This window comes from Protopterus annectens, chromosome 9.part0 (genome assembly GCF_019279795.1).
Source record: "Protopterus annectens isolate FY-2018-M chromosome 9.part0, PAN1.0, whole genome shotgun sequence".
Lineage (NCBI taxonomy): Eukaryota > Metazoa > Chordata > Ceratodontiformes > Protopteridae > Protopterus > Protopterus annectens.
In genome coordinates, this window is record NC_056743.1 from 1,743,361,857 (window position 1) to 1,743,384,641 (window position 22,785).

Here is a 22,785-nt window from a genome sequence, read left to right on the forward strand (position 1 = left end):
TACCTACCATAAATGTAGATGTTCGAGGATCCACATTGCTGCAGTCCTAACTATTGGGTAGTCCGCTGTCCAGTCGGCCCGAATACCAAAGTATATGGCTGGCGTCGGTCAAAGCGCTAGACTGGACGTCAGTACGCGTCAGGTACTAATCTGCGCATGACCGAGGATCATATCCTCAGTCTTTCTTGAGATGTCAGAAGACCCTAAAAAGACAAGGCCCAATATACCTGCACCAAAAATATGTACAATATATACAAAATTATCAGCATATAACCTCACCTACACAACCACTAAACACAGGGGAAGGAGGAGGAGTAAGTTAGACTGCAACAATGGATCCTCAGACATCTACATTTATGGTAAAAAACTGTACTATGTTCTTCATTCCACATTGCTGCAGTCCTAACTGTTGGGTAGAATCCCAAAGCAGAGAGGTAAGGGAGGCTGGCAGTCATTAAAGCTAGGGGCTGACAACATGCCTTGCAAAATAGCTGTAGCAAAACCAGCCTAGACTTAGAGTGAGAGAGGAAGGTGACAATGCTTAGAGAAAGTATGCACTGAACTCCAAGTAGCTGCCTCCAAATATCCTTAATTCCTTTTATGAAATGCTGTTGAGTGGCCGAAGAAGTAGCCCCTAGTGGAATCGAGGCCTAATCCCAGCTGGAATCTCCTTGCCATTGGTTGGGAATAACAAAATGCAATGCAAAACCCAATCCACCGAAATAGTTTGTTTTGACTGCGGGCTTGCCCTGGGAACTCAAAGCAAAAGAAACAAACAACTGCTGAGACTGCCAAAATCCTTAGTCCTGCTTAAATAATACGCGCAATTGCCTGTGTACATCTAAAGTGTGCAAAATCTTTTCCCTTTATTTTGGGATCTTACCACCTGCATAAAAAGTAGGCAAATGAATAGTTTGGTTTAAAGCCACACTAGAAACCACTTTAGGCATAAAGGAAGGATTAATGCGTAATGATACCCTATCCTTATGGAAAATCAAAAAGGGCTCTACTGCCATAAGGGGCCTGCAACTCAGACACCCTTCTTTGCAGAAGTAATAGCCAACAGAAAAGCAGTCTTCCATGACAGAAGTATTTCAATTCGGCAGTAGCATGGAGGCTCAAAAGGTTGTAGAGTAAGTTTTCCAACACAAAATTGAGATCCCAAGCAGGGTAGGAGCTCTCAGTGGGGTCTTACCTCCTATTCTTTGCCCTCTAAGAAACTGCTTGAACAAAGGATGAAAACAATGGTGGGTCACAATCATAGTGAGCTGAAATTGCTGCAGCATGAATCTTAATGGAAGAGAAGGACAAACCTTTGTCCAATAACTCAATAAGATATTGAAGAGCCACACTCAAATTAAATCAGAAATCTCCAAATTCTTTGCTGCACTCCAAAATAAAAACCTCTTCCATTTTCTATGTACACTTTCCTTGTACTAGGTCTTCTAGCTTCCATAATCACATTTAAAACTTGTTGAGGAAGTTAAGGACCTGCTGTGTTTTCAACACAGAATATGCCAGGCTGTTAGATGAAGAGAGTGAAGCTTGACATTGAGCAGATGACCGTCCTTCTGAGACAACAGATGTGGAATCAGTAAGAGAGCCATGGAGGCTTCCTTACCAGACTCTCATAGTAGTGGGTACCAGTGTTTGAGGCCAATCTGGAGCTATTAAAATCATCCTTGGCTTGTCTTGTCTGACCTTTAAAAAGGGAAAACAAAACCTTTTTTTTCCCTTGAAAACCCCAAAAAAAAAACCCTTTCCAAAAATTTGGGTTTTTTTTGGGAAAAGGGCTCCCCAAGAAAAAATGGTTTTTTCCCCAAAAAAAAGGCATTTTTTTTTTGGTCGGTTAAAATCCTGCCCCCTTTTCGGGCCCCCCCCTGGCCGGGGGGTCAAAAAAAAAAAAAGAGGGGGGGGGGGGGGGGGGGGGGGGGGGGGGGGGGGGGGGGGGGGGGGGGGGGGGGGGGGGGGGGGGGGGGGGGGGAGGGGGGGGGGGGGGGGGGGGGGGGGGGGGGGGGGGGGGGGGGGGGGGGGGGGGGGGGGGGGGGGGGGGGGGGGGGGGGGGGGGGGGTTTTTTTTTTTTTTTTTTTTTTTTTTTTTTTTTTTTTTTTTTTTTTTTTTTTTTTTTTTTTTTTTTTTTTTTTTTTTTTTTTTTTTTTTTTTTTTTTTTTTTTTTTTTTTTTTTTTTTTTTTTTTTTTTTTTTTTTTTTTTTTTTTTTTTTTTTTTTCTTTTTTTTTTTTTTTTTTTTTTTTTTTTTTTTTTTTTTTTCCCTTTTTTGTTTTAGGTTGGAAAACATTCCTGAGCCCACCACAAAATTCTTTTGAAGGCAAGGTATTATTTGAATGACAGTGTCTAAATCCTGGCAGTGCTGTGTCCATACATTTTGAGATACCATTGCAGCTTCCTCATATGCAGTTTGGCATTGGGAAGCACCAGAATACAAGATGCCATGAACCCTAATGCTTGAAGGACTGTCCTTGCAGTCAGCACGGACTGATGAGATAGTTGATGGAAGTAAAGGGATAGACTCTTTTGTTTGTCCGGGGTTAAAAAGGCCATCTGGGCTGCTGTATTCAGTCTCACACCCAGAAAGCACATGTCTTGAGAGGGTACTAGACTGGACTTTATTTCGTTCACAGAATACCCTAGGCATCTTAGCACTGCTATAACATATTCCAGATGCTGTAGAAGGTCTTTCTTTTCTTGAGCCAGAATCAGGCAGTCGTCCAAGTAAGGATAGATTTGAATTCCTTGTAGCCTGAAGTAAGCTATCACTGGAGCCAGAACCTTTGTGAATACTCTGGGCGCAGTAGATAAGCCAAAGGGCAATGCAGAGAACTGATAATGAGAATTTCCAGCTCGAAAACGCAGATACTTCCTGCAACTCAGTCTTATAGGCACATGAAGGTAAGCTTCCTTGAGATCTAAAGTTACCATCCAGTGATCTTTGCCCAGCAGAGGTAAAAGCTGTTGTAGCGTTAACATCTTGAACTTGGGAATGTCCAGATAAGTGTTGAGGATAGATAAATCCAAAATTGGTCTCCACGTGTTCCCCTTCTTTGGTACTAGGAACAGGCGAGAATAAAATCCTAGGCCCCTTTCTGATACAGGGACTGGCTGAATGGCCCCTATTTGGAGTAACAGAGAAATTTGCTTGTGAGCCTCTTTCCTTTGTGGAGGAGGAACGTCTGGCATGCCTTTGAAAGGGGGCAATGTATGGAAATAAAACCTGTAACCGTGGTGAATGATATCCAACACCCATTTGTCTTGAGTAATTAAATCCCAATTTTCTTTGAAAAGAGACAGTCTTCCTCCCAAAGGAGCTGCCAGGCGAGAATCTACTGGCAGCTGAAAAGGCAGGTCATTGGGTCTGTTTACGAAAGGACTGACCTGCCCTCACCAGAAGTCGGAGCAGGTGAACTCCCTGTTCTAGGCCTAAAAGAACCTTGAGCTCTGCCCCTACCCGCGTCTAGACCTACCCCTAGACTGGGAATCATAAGCAGGATATGTCCATCCCTTAGTAGGCCAATTTCTACTAAACTTGGAGGCTGCACCTGCAAAAATCTTTAACAGTTTGCATAGACTTAGCTTTGTCCTCCATTTTCTTCAAAACTGCTTCCACAGGCGAACCAAACAACACATCAGACTGTAAAGGAGCATCCAAAATCCTTGTCTTAACATGCTCAGCTAAATTCTGATCCCTCAACCAGGCATGCCTGCGAAGAACAGAACTAGTGGCAGCCACCCTCGAGGAGGCCTGTGCAGCATCAAAACCACATTGCAAAGAATGCTTACCCACTTGTTCAGACACATGAACTAAATCCAGCAACTCTTTACACTCAATACCTTCCGCCAAAGCATCCACCTTAGATTTCAATTGTGAAAGGAGATAATTTTGATATTTTAGCATGTGAAACTGACAATTCAACGCCCTCATGGCTAAAGTGGAAGAAGTATACACTTTCTTACCCCATCTATCCAAAGCCCTTGCCTCTTTATCAGTGGGAACAGGATTTTTAACAACAGAGGCCTTAACACCTTTAGGTCCCTGAGAAACAGTTTCGGGTCTGCCCTAGGACTCTTAAAAGATACTTATGAGCTTCAGGCACCCTATAGTACCTATCAGGTTTAACAGGAGCAGGAGGCAAAGAATCAGGGTTCAGGAAGCCTCTGCAAAACATCTTCCACCACATTTAACACAGGAGGTATAGCTAAGGGCCTATGCTGGGGTAAAAACAAGAATTCCCTAAGCCTTTTCCTGGAATCAGAGTAATCTTGGCCTTCCCATTTAAAGTGCTCCCTCATGGAATGCAGAGTCTCTGAAAATGAGAAATCCTCAGGAGGAGAAGCTGTAGGAGTGGAATCATCCACATCAGAATCAGAATAAGGAGGATACTCCTGCAAGTCTTCCGCAGAAGACTCAGAAGCCTCTGAACACTGTTCAAAACTCTCAAACTCAGGTTCCACCCTAGGCCTCTTATCAGGAGGGGGCATAGAACCTCTAATCAGAGTAATCAAATCTTCTGCCATTTTAAGCATATGTTTCTTAGGCACAGAACCTGAAGTGCTAGGAGAAGCCCCCACTGAAGCTAAACTTGGCCTACCTCTCAAAGAAGGTTTGGAAACAGAAGGAGGCTCTAACTACCTTGGGAAGAGAGGGAAGAACAGTTACCTGAGAAGCCCCCTCAGCCTGGCCTACCTCCTGAGAAGGCACATCCTGTAACAGTAAAGTCTCTGCCTGAGACTCCAAGGAAACTCCTGGCAAAACCTCTGGCTCCACTGAGCCTTCTAAAGAACCGGCGTCCGGGACTGCCGGTTCATCAACCCTAAACCGCTGTTTTGTCCTTGCGCTTTTGACGAAGCGGGCGTCGGAGCATCCGGCGGCATTTTATAATTACAACGCTTCCCAAACACTAACCTGGCACAGTCTAACCTTCTCTTAATAGTGCGTTTGTTAAATCTAGCACAAGAGCGGCATCCAACAACGTCGTGCTCAGGCCCTAAACAAGGTATACACAAGGTATGGTAATCCCTATGAGGTATCTGTTTCCCACAAGAAATACAGTTATTCACTTTTTCTGACATCCGGTTAAATACTGAGGCAAGAAAAACCAAAATGTTCCCCAACGGGTACTTAGCCAACTTTGATTCGGTCTGAAACTCCGACTTCAGAAAATTTCAGAACGCCAACCTGCACTCGCAAAACTGCTTCTGCATCGGACCATGCGGCAAAAAAGACTGAGGATATGACTTCGGTCATGCGCATTAGTACCCTGACGTACTGACGTCAGTCTAATGCGCCCTGACCGACGTCAGCCATATACTTTGGTATTCGGGCCGACTGGACAGCGGACTACCCAATAGTTAGGACTGCAGCAATGTGGAATGAAGAACATCAAGAAATCCACCCAGAGCAGTTTAGCTTCTTGTTCAGTTTGTACTAAACACAAACTGCTTTGCCAGTATAGCACATCAAATGTTCTGTACACTTTACATTTTTAAATGCGAATTGCAATCTTACCAACAGGCAGTATTACTTCATCTATTTTATTTACAACCTGAACATAACTAACAACTTCATCAAAAAGTAGAGCTTATTTTTTTTCTTTATGGTGGACTGACTAGTCAACATTTTGTACCAACATTCTTACCAATGTATTGCTTAAGAATACACAGTTAAAAGTTGGTCTGGCCTCGGGACCGTTGTAGATCAGACGTGGGAGCCCCTTTAATCAATGGACCTTATGTGCATTCTAGTGTACCTAAAACTAGGGACATGGCTACTGTTAATAGGACTGTTATTCCATACACAAACAGGAACAAACATGTTTTGGATGTTCTCAATAAGAACTGGGGCCTCCTAATGGTGGATGAAAGGATCAGAACTTTGGTTGATGAGAGACCACGGGTGGCATATAGGAACATGCTTTCACTTAACAGGTTACTCTGTTATGACAAGAGTCATCACAAAGTTCACACTGTTCTTAAGACAGGCACATTTGCCTGCCACACTTGCAATCAATGCAAATACATTTCAAATTCTGACAGTTTTATACACCCTGAGACAAAGAGGATATATACTTTTAAACAATGCCAGTTGTAAGTCCATTAATTTGGTGTACATTGCTGAGTGTCAACTTTGTAAGATCTTTTACGTTGGCATGACAACCAGATCGCTACGTGAACGCATTAGGGAACACGTTTATGCGATTGACAAAGGCATCGTTACGAATGCATTAGCGAAACATATAGTTGATCAACGAAGCACACACAGTTTTAAGTTTCAGGTTTTGGAGCTGGTTACTAAAAGTGGTAGATTAGGTAACGTTAGGAACCGGACTGAAGAGAGGGAGGGTAAATGGATAGTGAAACTGCAAGCCCATAGATTTGGGCTGAATGACAGGTTCACGATTAAGCCGTTTTTAACTACTAGATCACTTAAACATTGATTTTTACAGTTAATTTCTATAATATATTTATGTTCTTTGAATTTTTTATGACTTTTTATGATTCTTTAGGATTTCATCCTCGTGGTTTTATTCATGATTCTGATTTGTCCATTTAAATGTGTTGTGATGTCATCATGTGCCTGTATTTAAGAAGGAGTGTTTTTAACTGCATTTATGTCTGAGGAAGCGTTGTTTAACAACACGAAAGCGCTTACTTTACTGCAGTTTGTTTGTCTACCTGTCTTTTAACAATAAACGTGGATATTTGTCTATTTGGAAGTTTCGTTGGAGTCAACTTCACAGTCCATGGTGCACTCATCTTTTGTTTTTTCTGCATTTGCTTCTACTTATCGAGAGTGCTTTACCTGGCAGCATTGGTTTTGTTTGTTGCTATTCTTACCAATGTATTGCTTAAGAATACACAGTTAAAAGTTTGTCTGGCCTCGGGTAACCCATGGCATTATAAAGTAAATCTCGTCAGTCAAACACAGCATGTCTGCCATCTCTCACACCATACTCCATTCTCCTCCTCTGTTCTGCATTACTTTTCTCTTACTCTCATTTTTACATTTCATTATATCGATACATTAGCTATTAGTAAATGCAGTTATTCTTTCACTTTACGTTTTAATTTCGTCTCCATTTAGTACCAAATGACTACTGTGTGGCTCATGCATTCATTGTTATTCAATCAAGCTCAATTTGCAGATCTTCCCACCCAGAACGTCTCTGCAAAGGCTTTCCATATGACACTTTGTCCTATTCTTTCACTGTTTCAATTGTAAATTTACTGGAGCTTTTATCCTTGGGACTTTGAAAAGGGGTCTTGCATGACAGTCCGACTATCCTGGTTAAAAGGGGTCTTGCATGACAGTCCGACTATCCTGGTTAAATGGAAATACTATGTGCATTCCCTGCCTGGTTTACATATCAATTAAGTCATACTTCTGCTGTATAAAAACATTATTTGCAGTCTTCACAATGCCTTGAAAAAGGATTTATTAAACATACTGAGTTTATGGTCAGTTTCCACAAACACATTTCACAAATATATTCATGCAACTTTTCACAATCATAGCAGTTCTACATTAGCTCTCTCCTGTCATCAAATAAAGGGTCCCGACCCACATACAAATGGTTTCTCTCTTGCAGAATAAAATATTCTGACTGACCTCTACATGAAATTTAATTGGCATTCAAAAGGTCTTAATACTTATCTGGATGCTTCAGTCACAGACCAAGAACTTCAAAATTTCTGTCATTCTTTATTTTACTACCATTTCAGATCATATTCCAATAATTTATTTTATGGAAAACACAAATGACAAGTTTGGAATCAACCTGAATGACACTAAATCATTCAAAAAATACAAGAGTCTGTCTGCTCCCTACTCATCATCTGCATTAAGGCTCATATATTCTCAATCTGGTTTCAAGCCTTCAGAAATTAAGACATAACCTATTTTTTTACAGTCACAATCATCTATTAAGTTAGATTTAAAGATACAAGCCAAATCATTAAGATTTAATTACTTCTGCGTGATGTGGCTGACCTACAGAAGGATGCAAATGTGTTGTTTAGCATGCTAGAAAACTTTGGTAAAATGTCTGGTTAAAAGATGAAGACAAAACAAGGGCAGTGGAGTAAACTATGACTCCTCTTTAGCAATGACAAATTTCCACACAAATGGAAAGCAGATGTGTCAGATATTTGGGTGTATGGCTGAAATGCACTTTGGAACACTCTTAAAATTATGGAGATTTATAGGAAGAGATTAAGGAGAAAAAAATCATGTGTTGGAACTGATCAAAAGGTCTGGATAATGCACTTTTTGGTGTCACTGTCACTCTTAATGCTTATTAAGCATTTCTAATACACATTACCAGAAAGTTTCTAACATGCAGAAAGATTTTGTATGGAATGTTAAACCTAGAGCATCAAAGCCCAAAATGTTTTCTTACAAAGAAAATGGTAGGTCTGAACGTCCCATACCCAGAAAGTTATGTGGGTTGCATCCGATGTGTCTGATCAGTCTCGGCCAATATTCCAGCTTGAGGCATTCAGCAAGCTCATGGGCTACATTATTTACCCATAATTCCTTCCGATTACCTCAGATCTTGTTTGGCCCAAGAGTGTATAAAGAAAACTTACCAGGTAACTATTTGAAGTTGTATGGAAAAATATATACAGTGGATATAAAAAGTGTACACACCCCTGTTAAAATGCCAGGTTTTTGTGATATAAAAAAACGAGACCATAATAAATCATTCCAAAACTTTTCCCACCTTTAATGTGATCTATAACCTGTACAATTCAATTGAAAAGAAAATCTGCTAGGGGCAAAATATAAAAAACAAAAAATGTACAATACACTGGTTGCATAAGTGTGCACACCCTTAAACTAATACTTTGTTGAAGCACCTTTTGATTTAATTCCAGCATTCAGTCTTCTTGGGTACACACCAGCCATCAATTAGAGAGACTCCGATTAACCCCAAATAAAGTTCAGCTGTCCTAGCAGGATTTTCCTGACATTTACTTAGTTGCTTGCTACAGCAAAAGCAATGGTTTGCAGACAGCTTACAAAACAAAGGGATCTCATTGTTGAAAGGCATCAGTCAGGAGAAGGGTACAAAAATTTTCACAGCATTGGATATACCATGGAACACAGTGAAGGCAGTTATCAAAAAGTGGAGACAATATGGGACAACAGTGACGTTACAAAGAGCTGGACGTCCCTACAAAATTGATGAAAAGACTAGAGGAAAACTGGTCAAGGAGGCTGCCAAGAGACCTATAGCAACACTGAAGGAGCTGCAGGAATTTCTGGCAAGTACTGGTTGTGTACTACATGTGACAACAATCACCTGTATTCTCCATGTCTGAACTATGGGGTGGGGTTGCAAGGCGGAAGCCTTTTCTTACACAGAAAACATCCAGGCCCAGCTAAAATTTGCAAAACAATACATCAAGTCTCCCAAAAGCATGTGGGAAAGTGTGTTATGGTCTGATGAGAACCAGGTTGAACTTTTTGGCTACAATTCCAAAAGGTACATTTGGCACAAAAAAAAAAAAGCCGCGGTGGTGCAGCAAGAGGTTCTCCCGTTCGATTCTCAGCTGGAGTGCGGGGAGTGCCTTCTGTGTGGAGTCAGCATGTCCTCCCCACGGTTGGGTGGGCGTTCAAAAGATATGCATAAATGGGCGTGCCTTCACTGAAGGTTGAACATCGAGCTGGCACCTCCGCGCTCGTGAAAATCTACTGCCAATCATTAGCAGACTGGAGTTCCGCTGTGGCGACCGGCCAGTGGCGGCTGGTGACGTCAAATCAAAGGGGGGCTGCAGGGGATAGCTGAATGGGTGGGGTCGATAGGAAGAGGTGCGGCCAACTAGAAAGGGGAGGAGCTATGCTCAAAACCACAAAAACTAGCTTTAATTAAATATGCTGCCATGGGTGCCAAACCCTCATTATGACAGTCCAATCAAAACAAATGAAGTGTAAAAGAATAAAAATATTTAAATGCATTGGCTGCATGACGGCTTACTTAATATCTAGATGGAAACAAAAATGTTGTGAGGCATGAAAAAGTAAATTACTTTTTAAATACATTACGGGAATGCCAGTCAAAATCAAGTACAAGAAAAACAAGCAGCACTCAACTCAAACTACTTCTCCTTGCACTGCAGTTCTAATTATAATTTATATTCAGCTTTATTAAAACACCCAGTAACATGCTGAAAGTAGCATCTCTGTGATGCCCCCACTTGTAAAAATGTTTCTTATCCAAAACAGACCTGCTGCCTGACAACTGTCTACTTGTTTCATGGGGAAAACACGATCAAAGTAAAAATGAAAAGCAAACAAGAAACAAGCTCAAGATACATTGCTTAAATTATTACTGTACAGGTTATGGACCACACATGAATGGCATTCTGTTTAGTTTACTGGTAAAGCCCTCAGAGATCACGAAGTCTCCAACAAGTGTAATGAGCTTCTTAAAATAATGTAATCCTGTCCTTTACTACAAATACTGTCATATGCATTTCAATATCCAATGTTTATACATTATCTAGTTCAGTATTCTCTGCATGGCAACAACAGAAAGGCTTCAATGTTGGCAATTCTTTAACAGTATGCTTATTAAAGCTTACTTGCACGTTATGATCTCAGACAAGCTTACTTGATGGTCATTAAAGCATTGCTACTTAAAACACAGATTAACAGGCACTTTGAGTAATAGCATAAATCAACAGTACAAAAATATGACAGAAACCAGACCATTCTGCAAAATCAAGAACAGATGAAACGCCACTGTAGTACTTGTGTCTACCTTGTATGGGGGGGATACGCTGCACATTTACACTGCATAACTGCTCCTTCCTTTGCTTGGACACATCTAGAGTCACTACATGGGGGAGTGGGGTGCAACAAGTGTGTCACAATTTGAAATGTCTCTGGCTGACGGTGATTGGCACTAACACATTTGTCATACCTCTCACCCTCAGGGCGAGAAATCTGGGCAAAGCCATACATAGAAGTGGGACAAAGGCCCAAAAATAAGGACAATTTTTAAATATTGTTCTTATAAACTTAGAAAGATAATAGAATAGTAGGTCTTGCATTAGTATGAATTTTCTGAAGGATATGAAATCTGAAACTCAAATGCCTGTCATTATTTTCTAACTTCAGTCTAATGATTTACCACTAATTTGCCAAAAAAACACAATTTTATGAAAAATGGACCAAAAATGTGATGCAATAATATAAAATAGCCACACAATACAGCTGGGAACCTGTCAAAGAAGGGACACTAATATTAGTACTGCTAACTTGAGTAGTTGACAACATAAGAGGTTTTACCTCATATCATGCGTTTCGGCCCCAAAATCCGGACAATACCAAGAAAGGAGGGGGGGTATCCATATTCATCAAGGACACCCACACCTCAAGACTGGTGGCAACGATGCATGGAGACCATCCAGGTGCAATTAACCATAGGCAAGACTGCTCTGCAAATTGTAGCATGTTACAGGCCACCCTCACAAACTCAGGAACCTCACATGGCCTTCCTGAAAACACTAGAGGGGATAAATGTATCACCAAACACCATCATACTAGGTGACTTCAATTACCCGAATATAGACTGGGAACACTACTCAAGCCCAAACACCCTAGCCCAAAAGTTCCTGGAATTCATAAACTCAAATGCCATGGAACAACTAGTCACCATCCCACAAGAGGAGATAACATACTTGATCTCATCATCACGAACATGGGAGCACAATGTTCAACACGGAGGTGTACCCCTCACTGGTGAGATCAGACCACAAACTAATCTCACTGGAGGTCCTCATCCCACCCCACCTGAAATAAAAAGACCACAGTAAGAACTTCTCAAAAGCCGACTTCACACTTCTAAAGGCTAGTGTGGTCTCCTTTAAGGCCACCAGGCAGTGGAAAACAGTACTCAAGCCGCTGAATCACTTACAAATGCCTTCTACCAGCACCTGCAGGACTGCATGGATAAGGCAATCCCAAGCAAAACAAAGACTCTTTGTACCAAAGGCAAGCGTCCAGTCTGGTGGACCCCAGCCTTAAACAATCTCTTCTACGAAAGGAGGAAGCTACTACAAGATAGAGCAAAATCCTTAAAAGGTAAGACACCCTTGATCACTTTAAGTAAAAAACTAAGAGCTCTCATAAAATCATCCAAAGCAAATTTGAGAGAAAAATAGCTAAAGACTCAAAAGACAATCATAAGGCCTTCTTTAGCTATGTTAGAAACCTGGTAGGAAACTCCCAGATATGCTCAGAGCTAGTTCAAAATGATGTGAAGATTACTGATCCTACAGACATTGCCAACATACTGGCTGACAGGTTCAGTGCAAACTTCTCCCCTCCCCAAAGGAGAGATATCTATACCAAGCGATTGCAGCCCCCAAACATCTCCAGTCCCCAAGTGAGAACTGCTCTCTCCAAAGCAAAAAACACAGCATCCATGGGACCTGATGGTGTCCCCGGCTGTGTGCTCCATGAACTCAATGAGGAATTAAACCCACAGCTAGGACAGCTGTTTAATCAAAGTCTTACCTCTGGATCATTACCCAGGGAGTGGCGCACTGCAACTGTGGTACCACTTCACAAAGGCGGTGCCTCCACCGACCCTGGAAATTACCGGCCCATTAGCTTGACAAGCCTTATCTGCAAAGCCATGGAGAGGATCATAATGGACCTCATAAATAAAGACATAGGAATTTGCAGACTTTGGATCCAACCCAGTTTGGCTTTGTCAAAGGCAGATCATGCCTTTTAAACTTGGTTGACTTTTTTGAAACAGTCACCAAAGCCATTGATGAGGGAAAGGCAGTCCATACAGCCTACCTCGATCTGGCTAAGGCCTTCGATACAATACCCACTTTCGGGTATCATTGAAAAACTCATCAGCTTAAATGTCAACCCATACATCACAAGATGGGTTGCAAACTGGCTGAGTGACAGAACCCACAGGGTCAGAGTTGCTGAAGCCATGTCAGACTCAAAGCCTGTCACAAGTGGTGTCCCACAGGGCTCAGTCCTGGGCCCACTCTTGTTTGGCATCTACTTTTCCAGTACAAGCAAACACAGGAGGGTTATGGCTGACAAAGTTTGCAGATGACTGCAAACTGGCCATAGTAGAAAACACATCTGACACAGATATCCTTCAGAAGGGTCTCACAGAAGCGGATAACTGGTGCCAGAGCCACGACCTAAAGTTAAATGCCAAAAATGCATAGTCATACCCTTGGGAAAAACAAGGTTACCCTAGCTACCAAATGGGTGGCAATCCACTGAGCACAGAAGAAGTTATCAGGGACCTGGGGACCCAGGTTGATAGTAGTCTGTCATTCGACACCCATGTAGCTAAAGTAGTTAGGAAGACCTTCTACATTGCCCACCTTATCATGAAGGGATTCTCATCTAGATCAAGGGAGGTCATAGTCTCCCTTTACTCATCACTCATCAGACCAATGATTGAGTACAATGCCCCATTCGGAATGTATCTGACCCAACACTTGCAGCAGCTGGAGGCCACAAAAGTTCCTCACCAAAGGATAAAGGGTCTCAAAAATCTGTCCTATGCTGCCCGACTGAAAGAACTCCAGCTCTATTCAGTAAACGCTTACAACTGCTCAGAGGTGACCTTTGCCTAACATACAAGGCCATGTCAAACCCAGATTTGATGAATATGCTTCACCTCAAAAATCTAGATCCATCAGAGCCACAAGGCGGAGACTTAAACCTTGACACGGCTATTAATAGGACGTGCTGGAGGGATAGATTCATCACCCAAAGACTCCCTATGCTGTGGAACAAAATCCCGGTACATGTGAGGCAGAGCACCTCGCTGGCCTTGTTCAAGAGAAATCTTGACCAATGGATGGGAGATCGCAGATATACCCCAGGGATTACCTCAGTGTCACTGCTCGACAGAGGCACAGCAAAATAATGGGTATAGTTCCCCATACTAAAGGGGTGGCGTAAGCCACAAAACGATGGGCTAGGCTTGTAAATGCCCTCGGGCAGATAGCCTAGTATGAACCTATGAACCTAAGAGTCTACATGCATTTCTGAAATAAAAGTAATCTATAACTCTAACTATTACAGTTATTTCTTAATTGTAAACCCTCCATGTTTTCTTCCAAAACTGCTATTTTGCAGAGGGATTATTAGGGGAAGAGCAACATTTTGAGCCAAATTCAGGGACAGTTGAGAGGTTTGGCTATGCCTAATTCTATAAAGCAATTTGCATGTACCTCTCAACCTGTTAATGTAATAAATCTGGACAAGGCCAAATATATTGGGGGAACATATAAACAGTACTAAAAATAGCTCTTGTATAAACTGGGACAGTTGATAGAACAGGTCTTACTTTAGCATGCATTTTTCTGTAGGTTATGATGTCTGAAACTAGTGTGTCATTATTTAGTGACTTCATTCCTAAATGATTTGCCAGAAAACCACAAATTTTATGAGGAACAAACCAAAAATAAGAAGCAAAAAACCCATTCATTCTTTGAAAATCTGGACAGTTGGGAGATATAGTTCAGCTGGGGCTGTTTAAGTTTGCCGCCCTTCCCCCTCACAAAACCATGGTCGAATGGAGCCTCCCCCTGCAGCCATTCCATTGATTCATTACTTTGCTATTTCACTCCATTTACCATAAATACACACGGCAAGAAAGACTGGAGAAGATGGCGTCGGCTGTCAGCTTTATACCCATGCGTTCTGATGTCAGGGTACTTGCTGAAGCAGCCGACGCCGGACCCAGACTTTGATATTCTGGCCGACCTCGGGCTGCCTGCCGGCAGGAGTACCCTACAGTTATGACTGCAACAGTTAAACACGAAGAACATCTTCATTTGAAAGTTTTATTTTGCATTTTACAGCACAAATACTAAGACATCTGCTAAACAAACTTGGCATTAAAATTTCTCTGCCCTTGAAACTCACATTCATTGAAACAACATTAAAACCCACATTCAAAGAAAACACATTTTACCTGTGGCAGATAAAACTTAATTCTGGGCTGTTTTCAAATCATAGGCCCCTTGCATATGAAACATACATGTGCTCTTTGATACACCTTCCTATTGCTTTGAACATTTTTCCAGTAAACAATGAAACAAAACTGCCCAATTCAGAACATTTCCATCATAAAAGTCTACTCAAACTTCTACAGTCCACTATTATCAGTAAATATGCACAATTCTACAGTCCACCATTATCAGTAAATATGCACAATCTCTGAAGTAGTAAAAAAGTAATCTAAATAATTCCACGTTAAATAAATCTGTAATGAAGAGGTTGCTGCTAGCAGTCACCTTTATATTTCATTGAACAATAAAGTGTCTGATGCCCCTGAGGAATAAATTGCCTAAATTACATTAAAAATAAGCTAGTAATATTGCAATAGGAAATGGATGGCAAACTGATAACAGGCTCATAATTAGTATCTTAACTTTCAGTACGGCAGCATTCACCCCATATGGGAGTAGAACCAACAACCTTCTGCATCAAAAGCAAGTACACAGCCTGTTGTGCTATTAGCACTAAACTTCTCTTCAACTGCAGCTCTCAGCTCCTTGTAAAATCTACTCAATACTCAACTGCATCTCAACTTTGCAGCACAAGAAGTCTGGAAAAAGCCAAATTTATTGGGGTGGGTCAAAAGGGCAAAAACCAAGGACACATTAAACATTGCTTGTATAATCTTGGAAAGCTGCTAGAATAAAATGCTGTGTTACCACCATGCATTTTACTGCCAAAGTCCCTGTGCAAAAAAGAGTCAGAACAACATACCACTATGCCAAATCACCTGCTTTGTGAAAGAAAAATGCTGCGTTACCACCGTACATTTTACAGACAAGGTCCATGTGCAAAACAGTCAAGAGCAACATACCACTACGCCAAATCAGCTGTTTTGTGAACGAGAGGAAGACTGAAACTTAAATGGCTATCATTTAATGAATTCAGTTCTCACCATAGCTGTCAACCTCTTAGCACAAAACACCTGGACAAACCCAGTAATGAGGGAATACAGCCCTCAAACATATTCAGTGAATTCAGTTCTTGCCATAGCTGTCAACCTTAGCACAAAAAACCTGGACAAAGCCACTAACCGGGTATTACAGTCCCAAAAATAAGGAAAAATTTAAAATAGTCATCTTATAAACTTAAAAAATTGCTATAATAAAAGGTTGTGTTACTATATATTTAATGCTAGAATAAAAAGTTGTTTTACTATGTATTTTCTGAAGACTATGAAGTCTGAAATTCAAATGCCTGTCAATTTTACTTCTGATGAAACAAAAACAATTTTCAGCAGAGGCCCAGGGAGAAATACTGTAGACACGTCTTTGTAAAATGGCAGGACACCAGAACAAATCCACACAAACACAGAGATAAGATGCAGTCTCCACAAAGGCACCCCAGCCAAGAATCAAACCACAAATCCTATAGCTGTGACTCTGAGGCAACAATACTGCCACTGCACCATCAAATATGTAAGAAATTAAACATTCAGAAACCTGAAGTCTGAAATTCAAATGCCTGTCAATTTTATTTAACATTTGTTAATCAGGACAGTCTGACTTGGAACAAAAAAACAATTTTCAGCAGAGGCCCAGGAAGAAATAATGCAGACATGTGTTTGTAATATGGGAGAACACAAAATCAAACCCACACAAACACAGGGAGAAGATACAGACTGCACAAAGAAGGAACCCCAGCCAAGAATCAAACCTGAGAACCTGCAGCTGTAAGGCAACAATGCTACCAGTGCACCAGCAAATAAAAGCAAACCCACACAAACACAGGGAGAAGATAACAGACCCCACAAAGAAGGAACCCCAGCCAAGAATCAAACCTGAGAACCTGCAGCTGTGAGGCAACAATGCTACCAGTGCAACATCAAATAAAAGCAAACCCACACAAACACAGGGAGAAGATAACAGACCCCACAAAGAAGGAACCCCAGCCAAGAATCAAACCTGAGAACCTGCATCTGTGAGGCAACAATGCTACCAGTGCACCATCAAATAAAAGCAAACCCATACAAACACAGGGAGAAGATAACAGACCCCACAAAGAAGGAACCCCAGCCAAGAATCAAACCTGAGAACCTGCAGCTGTGAGGCAACAATGCTACTACTTCACCATCAAATATCAAGCATTGCAACATGTACAAATCACAGATATTATGAGGAACAGATCAGATCAAATATGAGGCAAAAATCTGCATTTTTTTTACAAATGGTGGTGGGTAGGGAACTCAAGTCTTTAACACCTGCATACAGGGTACAGGGTTCAAGCCTGAGGTATTCCCTACCACACCACCATGAGCACCTGGGGCATTTTCACACACACACACACACACACACACACACACACACACACACACACACACACACACACACACACACACAAATTCAAAGTAAAAGCAAGCACACACCCACCATAAATTCAAAGTAAAAGCAAGCACACACCCACCATAAAGTAAAAGCAAGCACACACCCACCATAAAGTAAAAGCAAGCACACACCCACCATAAAGTAAAAGCAAGCACACACCCACCATAAAGTAAAAGTAAAAGCAAGCACACACCCACCATAAATTCAAAGTAAAAGCAAGCACACACCCACCATAAAGTAAAGCAAGCACACACCCACCATAAAGTAAAAGCAAGCACACACCCACCATAAAGTAAAAGCACACACCCACCATAAAGTAAAAGCAAGCACACACCCACCATAAAGTAAAAGTAAAAGCAAGCACACACCCACCATAAATTCAAAGTAAAAGCAAGCACACACACACCATAAATTCAAAGTAAAAGCAAGCACACACACACCATAACTTCAAATAAGTAAAACAGCAAGCACACACCATAAATTCAAACAGTAAAAAAGCAAGCACCATACATTCAAACACACTTACCTGTCCGTTCTCCATAATAACCAACGTACATCCAAATACTTCTAGATCCAAACCCCTTCCCGCGCAATACTCCAAAGACCCGCGAGATTAAATCCAAACCCCTTCCCGACGAGACAGCAAGCAATTCCCGACTGCTAGTGTTGCAGTCCGGCCTTGAAGCATTATCCCAGCGAGTCTGTGCACTTAAAAAGTGCACAGACGTCTCCTCATGTTTCCCTATCAGGACTGCCTTGAGCATGCGCATACAGTAGACCAGTAGTCTGGACTACTGCGCATGCGCGAAGTCCGCGAATTTTTAAAAACTTTTTTTTTCTATTTTTTATTTTTAGTTCTTTTTGTTTTGAGGGGGCTGCAGTCTGGCAGTCCAATAGCACGGGCCGCCCCTGGGCGACCCACATTTGGCACAAAAAACACAGCATCAATATCCCCATGGTGAAGTATGGTGGTGGCATTATCATGCTTTGGGGGTTGCTTTTCTTCAGCTGGAACTGGGGCTTTAGCCAAGGTATTATGAACAGTTACAAATACCATTCACTTTTGGTCCACTGACGAGTCTGGTTTGCAAGGCTATGGAAAGTATCATCATGGAACTTATAAACAATGACATTAGTAATCTCCAAACTCTGGACCCTACCCAGTTTGGGTTTGTAAAAGGCAGATCATGTCTCCTAAACAGACTTCTTTGAAGCGGTCATCAAAGTCGTAGAGGAGGATAAGGTGGTTCACACATCCCATCTAGATCTAGCCGAGGCTTTCGACACCATCCCCAACTCTGGAATTATAGATAAACTCACTAAACTAGGTATAAATCCCTATGTCACACGATGGGTTGCCAACTGGCTCACTGACAGAACCCACACTGTTAAAGTAGCAGACTAAATCCAACTTCAGACCAGTGACAAGTGGAGTACTACATGGTTCAGTCCTGGGTCCTCTCCTGTTTGGTATCTACTTCTCTGAAGTGCAGGCTAACACAGAAGGTCTTTGGCTAACAAAGTTCGCAGAGCCATAATCAAAACTCCTAACGATGTGGACATCCCACAAAAGGACCTCAATGAGACAGTCTACTTAACACCGAAAGTGTGATAAGAGACCTTGGGACACAGGTGGACAGTAGTCTCTCCTTTGATAATCACATTGCCACAGTAGTCAGAAAATCCTTCTACGTGGCACACCTCATCACAAAAGGTTTCTCATCCAGGGAAAAAAAAAAAAAAAAAAAAAGAGGTCACTGCTCCCCTCTACTCATCACTCATTAGACTCATTATAGAGTACAACACCCCTTTTGGTATGTACCTCACAAGACATCTACAACTGGAAAGGCCGCAGAAATACCTCACAAAGAGGATTACTGGCCTCAAACAGATGCCCTACGCAGACGGTCTCAAAACACTACAGCTTTACTCCACCACATATCAGCTACTCAGAGGTGATCTCTGCCTAACATACAAAGCTATGTCAAACCCAGAGCTGTTGGACATGTTCCACTTAAAGAAATCCCAATCCCTCCGAGCTACACACTCTAGGGACCTAAACCTTGTCACCACAACAAACAGAACATGCTGGAGGGACAGATTCCTGTCCTAGAGAGACTTTCCATACTCTGGAACAAAACTACCTATCTATATCAAACAAAGCTCCTCATTAGCACTCAAGAAAAATCTTGATTGGGAGATGAGAAATTCACCCCAGGGATCACTTCTGTGGCTCTGCTCGACAGGGGCACAGAAAAAATATTTTCTTGGGTGGCGAAAGCCAGGGTACCATTTGGCTAGGCTTATATAGGCCCTAGGGCCAATATAGCCTAGTACCTACCTATGAACCAATAAAACCTTCAGGCATCTGTTAGAAAGCTGAAGATGAATTTCACCTTTCAACACAACAAATGATCCCCAAAGCATACATTCAAATCAACCAAAGAACGGCTTCACCAGAAGAAAATTAAAGTTTTGGAATGGCCCAGCCAGAGACCTGACCTAAATCCAACAGAAAATCTGTGGGGTGACCTGAAGAGGGTTGTGCACAAGAGAAGCTCTCGTAATCTGACAGATTTGGAGTGCTTTTTCAAAGGAAGAGTGGGCAAATATGTACCATGCTGACAGACTCCTCCCAAGAAGACTGAATGCTGTAATTAAATCAAAAGGTGCTTCAAACAAGCATTAGTCTGAGGGTGTGCACACACAAATTATTAGTTTAAGGGTTTGCACACTTATGTAACCAGTGTAGTGTTTTTTATTTTTTTTTTTTTTTAGATTTTTTTCCCCAACAGATGTTTGTTTTTCAATTGAATTGTACAGGTTACAGGTCACATTAAAGGTGGGAAAAGTTTTGAAATGATTTATTGTGGTCTCATTTTTTTTATATCACAAAAATCTGCCACTTTAACAGGGATGTGTACACTTTACATATTCACTGTATATATATATATATATATATATATATATATATATATATATATATATATAGATAGATATAGATAGATATAGATATATATTATATATATATATATATATATATATATATATATATACATATAGATATATAGATAGATATTATATATATATATATATATATATATATATATATATATATATATATCTCTCGTTACCTGCTCCCATGAAAATAAGAGTGAAAAGAATATTTTCCGAGGCTATACATCCCTGCTGTAATCTTATCTGCTACTAGTGCACCAGTAGTCTACGCATGGGGTGAAGGAAGAGTTGTGAGAATAAAGGATGAGATGGACAACACACATGGAACGTTGTGGCAAGAACATAACTTTATGTGAATTTGTCAATCTAACTTATTCTCACTTGTGGGACCGCGTCCCAAGCAATAGAACTTGTGTGGCTCAAGGGAGAATATTCCTCAGAACCATAGAAAGTACAGTTTTGTACCTACCATAAATGTAGATGTTCGCGTGTTCACACTGCTGCAGTCATTACACTTGGGTTATCCTGCCATCAGGCAGTCCTGCAGTCGGCCAGAGTTCCAAAGTCTTGGTCCGGCGTCGGTTGCTGTCACTTCTTCCCTGACATCAGTGCGCCAGGGGTATACAAGATGCATCAGACGCCATTTTCTTCAGTTTTTCTTGTCCGAGATGTCAGGTGCCCCCAAGTAGGTAGGCAATACATACTGCTAATAAAACATACATAAAAAATAAAAACAATACCTTCAGTTACAAGCAAATACACCACAAAGGTTGCATAGGATAGAAAGGTATAGATAAGTCCAGCTAGGACAGAGGGGATGGAGGGAGGGTAACCTGGACTGCAGCAGTGTGAACACTAACATCTACATTTATGGTAGGTACAAAAAGTACAGTTTTGTACCTACCATAAATGTAGATGTTCGAGTGCTAATACAGCTGCAGTAATCACAGATGGGTTCTCTGCCGTCAGGCGGTCCCTCGGTCGGCCGAATTCCAAAGTCTAGGTCCGGCGTCGGTTGTTGTCGCTCTTTCCTGACGTCAGTGCGACAGGGGTATACAAGACACAGCCGATGCCATATTCTTCAGTCTTTCTTGCCCCAGATGTCAGGTGCCCCCAGAAGGAAGGAAATACATAAATTATATATATAAATAGTCAAGCAATGCAATATAATAAAAAATCAGTAGTTGCAAGCAAATACACCATAGAAGGATAACCCAATCAGGTTGTATGAGGAGGTGTTAGCCACTAGGCCTTTACCAAGAGGGGAAGGAGGGAGTGAAACCTGTACTGCAGCTGTATTAGCACTCGAACATCTACATTTATGGTAGGTACAAAACTGTACTATGTTCATCGTGCATACAGCTGCAGTAATCCCAGATGGGTAGAATTCCAAAGCTACGCACAGGGTGGTAGGCACTAAGTGGAACTGGGATGAGCCAGAATGCCCTGCAACACAGCAGTGGCAAAGCCTGCTCTAGTTTTGGAATATAAAGGCAGGTGGTAGTGTTTTGTGAAGGTATGCACAGAACTCCAAGTGGCTGCCTCCAAAATGTCTTTGGTAGGAACTCCTCTGAGGAAGGCTGTAGAGGTAGCTGTGGCCCTGGAGGAGTGGGATCTGATGCCTGTAGGGACAGATTTTCCATGATAGGAGTAACAAAACCGTATGCAGTGACCTATCCATTTGGAAATTGTCTGTTTGGTAACTGGCTTCCCTTGAGCTCCTACAGCATAGGACACAAAAAGTTGTTCTGATTTCCTGAAAGGCTTTGTTCTGTCCAAATAATAACGTAGCTGTCTATTGGTGTCCAAGGAGTGTAGCAGCCTTTCCCCATTGTTTTGAGGATTGGGGTAAAAGGTAGGCAAGTGTATGGCTTGATTTAAAGCTACCCTGGATACCACTTTAGGCATAAATGACGGATTGGTACGAAGGGAAACCCTGGCCTGATGGAAGATGAGAAAGGGCTGCACAGCCATGAGGACTTGTAGTTCCGAAACCCTACGAGCTGAGGTAATGGCCAGAAGGAAGGCTGTTTTCCAGGACAAATATTGCAAATCTGTTGAGGCAGCTGGTTCAAATGGAGGCAATGTTAATTTTTCTAGAATGTAATTAAGATCCCAGGCTGGTATTGGTTGTTTTCTTGGTGGTCTTATGTTCTTAGCCCCTCTGAGGAACTGTCTTAAGAGTGGGTGAGAGAATAAGGGTGGATCCGTGTTGAATTCTGCAGAAATGGCTGAGGCATGGATTTTTATGGAGGAAAAAGAAAGTCCACTGTTCAGCAGCTCAGCTAGATACTGTAATACCGGAGACAAATTCAGTTTTCTAGGGTCCTGGCCTTCTTTCTCATTCCAAGAGCAAAACCGTTTCCATTTTGCGGAGTAAGCCTTTCAAGTAGATGGCCTTCTGGCCTCCAAAATGACATCCTGCACCT

At 41.7% G+C, this 22,785-nt stretch overlaps 1 protein-coding gene across 1 annotated transcript in view; it reads right to left on the reverse strand.

The window, feature by feature from the left end:
* The window catches only part of LOC122810775 (transcription activator BRG1-like), a 1,556,036-nt gene that overhangs the window by 1,397,096 nt on the left and 136,155 nt on the right, over window positions 1-22,785 (reverse strand). The window lies entirely within an intron of this gene.